This window comes from Limulus polyphemus, unplaced genomic scaffold, assembly GCF_000517525.1.
Source record: "Limulus polyphemus unplaced genomic scaffold, Limulus_polyphemus-2.1.2 Scaffold2693, whole genome shotgun sequence".
Lineage (NCBI taxonomy): Eukaryota > Metazoa > Arthropoda > Merostomata > Xiphosura > Limulidae > Limulus > Limulus polyphemus.
Window position 1 is genome coordinate 87,103 of NW_013668303.1, and position 4,953 is coordinate 92,055.

The 4,953-nt window shown below is 31.8% G+C and overlaps 1 protein-coding gene across 5 annotated transcripts in view; it reads left to right on the forward strand.

The window, feature by feature from the left end:
- LOC106467652 (paired box protein Pax-6-like) overlaps positions 1-4,953 on the forward strand; it is a 61,507-nt gene that overhangs the window by 15,541 nt on the left and 41,013 nt on the right. For 3 of the 5 annotated variants that reach the window (XM_022395850.1, XM_022395848.1, XM_022395849.1), the window contains one exon: positions 3,100-3,234. The exons of the other annotated variants lie outside the window; for them this stretch is intronic. The gene's annotated coding sequence lies outside the window, so the exon portion shown is untranslated. The remainder of the gene's footprint in view (positions 1-3,099; positions 3,235-4,953) is intronic. 5 annotated transcript variants of the gene reach the window in all.

Genomic DNA, 4,953 nt, shown 5'->3' on the forward strand with positions numbered 1-4,953 from the left:
AAAAAGCCACTGTCAAAGAAAAAACTCTACCCGGTTTTGAGAAGGGAAACAGTGAAGCTCTTGATGAAGTTACTACCACTGATGTGACTGTTACCGATGATAGGACATTTCCTGATGAAGCAGATGAACCCCACGTGAAGCAGAAGCCAACGAGACGGAGACCAGTACGGAAGGAGATACGTCCCGTAAAATTGAATTGTAATTTTGTGTTTGTAATTCTGTACACTTAATTAAGTTATTGTTAATTGTTATTGGTTTATTGTAAGTGGCTGTTGTTCGGGACGAACAATACTAAGGAGGGGCAGTGTTGCATCAGCGAGGTCACGTGACTAGTATCACGCCACGTCTTTCTAGGAATATCCTGTTCCTTCATGAATGCCCTAGCGTTTACTAGATATGTATTAGTCTTATGTATATAAGACTGCCACAACGTGACGGGAACAGTGTGTGTGTAATTGAACTGAGTATTGTTGAAGTCGAGCACGTGAGACGTTCGTTGAGAATTGTAGCGTTTGTTATAGCGCGACTGTTGAAATTAAGTGTATCGCAAAGTTATATACAAAAAGAATAAACCAGTTTTATTTAAGAAAGGACTTGTGTCGCTAAAGTTTCGTCGGAACGAATTTACGGAAAATTAACTAACGAACGGAGACGTAACAGTATTGAATCCTTAAAATCTTCCTTTACAGAAAAAGCATTTTCAACACAATTGTACTCAGGAATAAAAACTACTAAAATAATATATATGAGAATTCTATATTATCATTTGTTAAATTCACACTAATTGTTATCTCCCCTTGAAAGTTTCCGTTTTATAATAACATCGAAGAAAAAAAACCATATTTTTGTTGTCAAAATGTCCTAGGTTTTATTAATATTTTAATAGTTTCTTAAACCTGACAAAATTTTTTATTATGACCAATGTGCAAGACTGATTATTCCTTTTTTTTGCATCTTATCATACTTCCCAGATTACATTTCAATCCAATTACACAGGCAGTTTCGTTACAAAAATTATATCAACAAATACCGATGATGACAAAACCTTGTCGAAACTTTGTACATTTGCTGTTATGTTAAACTTATATTAAAGTTTTTCTTCATTACCCATTCAAGCCGTCTCCAGCCATTAATAGAAAACATTTGGTGTTTGTAACATTGAATCAAACACGAAAATTTAAGATCTAGCTTCAATAATTTTATATCTCATTCTTAATTAAATTCCAAATTTATGATACTATAAGGTTGAACAAGTATCTTTATTTGGACGTATAAATATTACGGTTCGTAACATTTCTTTATTTTTCATACTCTCAAAAAAGAAGTTTTTCGCACTACTTTCTAGTGTAACTTTATAGTCTGTTATATGTGATACCAAAGATTAATATCTTTCATAATCTGGTCTAACATCTTACTTCGGTAATCCGGTACCGTTAATAAATGTCATGATATAGTTGCCAACCAATTAATTCTTGTTCGTGAATTATAAATTTCATCTGTCAGTAATTTCGATAAACATTTCAAAAAGAAGAAAGCCAAACATGATTGTTATCTTCGTTTCGAATGTGTTTTGACTGAAAGAATCACATATTTCTATGAAAATAGTGCCACAGACGTTAACAGGTTCTAACATAAAATTAGCTGTAGTTTCTTTCCAATCTAAACTGTTGAACTAACTAGGATATTTTGTTTTGCATACTCTATGTTGAAACAGTCGATTTAATATAAAATTTGTAATTATTTCTTTGAAGTCGTATTGGATGATTCAGAGAAGTTAATTTTTAAGCAAAGGTATATCTACCACAGTTGGAATAATGCCGTAAGCATTGAAATAGCTAATGAAAAGAAACAGTGGCGCCATCTTGTCATTCATGATCATAAATCTTTTTCTAGTTCTTTTATTTTATTTTTTCTTATCTTTTATAAGGTCATAGCTACCAGCTCTCTTTCTTTTTTCGTGTCAATAGACACTCATGAACTGTTCAGTTTAGCTTGAGTGCCGTCTATTCTTTGATTCAAGCAGTCTCAAAATTAATTTTCAGGTTCCCTTATTCTTTATACGTCCTTTCATTCCTTAGACCCAATAACACTGGCACGGAAAGGAAGTTCCAGCAAATCCCCCGTCTTTTGAAAGGACCGTTTTCACTCTCTTGAAGTATTTGAAAGTTTGGCTGCAATTATTGTTTCTTGAAAAATGTGTGTATATAAATTTGAAAAATCGCAAATAAAAAATATTCGAAATTGAAAGACAAAATCTGCTTTGTACAGAATCTAGTGTCTTTAAAAGAGTATTGAATGAGAAACTTCACAAGTGGTTATTTAGTTTGCTCCCAACCAAATCTTTTGGTTCTCACAAACCACTGCCCAAAACTTTGGATGAAGAAAATGTGAGTCATAATAATATGATGTGTTTTTTGTGTGTATATAACATAATTATAGTTCTGTAGTCCATATTTATGTCAAATTACAATTCAGACGAACGATTAACTGAACAGTATAAAAACAAGTGGTTCGTGTTTGGTGTCTTTTTTTCAACGCCGTTTGATGGTAACGATCAACCAATGTAATTGACTACTCAGCTGACATTTAAGAATTATGACATTTCATTCTTCTGAAACCACCAGCGTCACGTTAGAAAGCCTAGGGAATCTGTAGTGTTTCATCCCATAAAAAATGCAGAATATTCCTGCGTGGTGGGGCTCCCTTACTGCAATTTATATTTACAGGTCCCCTTAATATATATTTTTCAGTAGTTTCACTTTTATTCAGCTTGTTTTCATGTGACAAACATTACTTTGTATTGTTTATCTTTCTCAAAGATCTTTATTTGTTAGTTTTATAAGCTTCCTTACGTCCTTTGTATTTCAGAGATTAAGATTTGTTGGTTGAGAGAAAAATGTTCGTGTTTAAGCACCACTTATTAACTCTATACACTCATGTTGTGGATGAAATAGTTTAGACCGAGATTATTTTTATTGTTTTGCTGAAGAAAATATATTGTTCGAGCAAAATGTTAAGTTCTGTTTGTTTATTCTTTCCAAAAGAATGCTTACGGAAAAATGTATATCTTAATCTCTCTCTTTTCTTCTTAATAATTAGCAGAAGGACATAATTGACTGACTTTACTTGGGTATAACTTAATCAACGAAATCAAAGTTATATCTGCACCAGCATCGTCGTTTCTACCGACAAAATAGACGTGAAAGGATATATGAAACGGATTTATCACGTAAGGTAATCATGCGAGTCAATTATTCTCTTCTGAGAAGCTGCCTCCTTGGGAATAAAACCCCCTCAAGGTTTGGTTTTTAGAGATAAATCTCTCTCTCTCTTGAGAACCTTGAATCGTATTATTACAACTTTGTGCTAAAACTGTACGATAGTTGAGGATCTACTAACAAAAGAAGTACTTAAAAAGATTAAACCAAACATTGTTGAAGTTCAAAATGTATCGTTAGAATCACTGACTATAACCATTCGACCAAAAACATGTGATAATAAGTTGAAATTAAAATTCTATCTAATATACATGGCAAACTAATTGAATAGTGAGTGTTATACTTATATTTGAACAAAGAGTTAACGTATATGAAATATATTATAAAGGAATAACAAACTATCAACTACAGTGTTGTGTTAGTCGTACTGTCTTTACGCCATGTTTATTGATTGCTTTTTTATTTTATGAAATATATATAATCACTTAGAAAGAGTTACATAATTCCTTTATAAATATATTCCATACAATCATAATCATAGTAAAATTCAATTAATTATAACAACCATCTACCAAACTTAAGTGGTGAAACACATCTTTAAAATAATTACTATTTCTCTTCACAGTCGTTTTTAAACTCTTCAAAATATTTACACATTTCTTTTGTTATCTTTCCTTTCACAGGTTTCCAAGTTTATCCTTCTTTTTTTGTATCCACTCGAAATCCTTGCTTCTTTCCTTTTGCACCTCTTCAAATTCCAGATCTTGTCAATACATTCGTCTTCCTTTTCGCATCCTCCACATTTCTGTTCTTCTTGGCTCATCCATTACAAATGCATCATATATTAGCCTTCATCGTGTTTTATTATTTTTTCTTCTCTCTTCTGATATTGTGACTCATAAATTTCTTCTTTTAGATATTTTTCTTAATGATACTTAGAATGTATTGATTGTTTTTCAATTCTCCTGTTTCTTCGGCCATCTTTTCTAGCTTTATCGTATTTACTTTTGCTTAAAAAATACACCTTTGTGTTTAAAACTCATTTCAATGCTCTTTTTATCATTCCTGTTGTGTACCTGCTGTTTTATATTTCTCTTACGATCTACACCAAATATGTTTTGGCCATTTATATTCTTTCATTTTCATTATCTCAAACATATGCCCAAATTTCTTTCACTCCAATTATTTACATATTTAATCTTCCTGTCTCCAGTTGCCATGTGTTCTGAGGTGTATGTTTATCGATTTTTCACTATTCACTTCATATGTATTCTCTGCAATTTTCCAACCTTCTCTTTCTCTTCCACTCCCATGTTTCAGAAGTGTCCACATTATTTTATTTTCGTTTTATATTTTGAACGAGTTATTAGTAAAGTGTTTTGAATCAGGCTTTTTATTTTCATTTTAGACAATATTTGTTCAAAAGTTTCGTTATCCCTTAAAATAAATATCCTTTCAAAGTTTATACTATGAACGATAATGCGAGATCATTCGGAATCACATACCGTTCACTCCAATAGGAAAAATCTAAGCACATTACACGGCATTAAGTAGTTTGTTTACGTTCTTAGATTACAGGTTGGATTCAGACATTATTTTAAATAAAATAAAATTTACATAACTCTAAATGCGAATGCTTCTTTTCCGACCTTAGCTTTATTTAATTATAACACGATTGTCTTTGTTTGTTTGTTTTTGAATTTCGCGCAAAGCTACACGAGGGCTATCTGCGCTA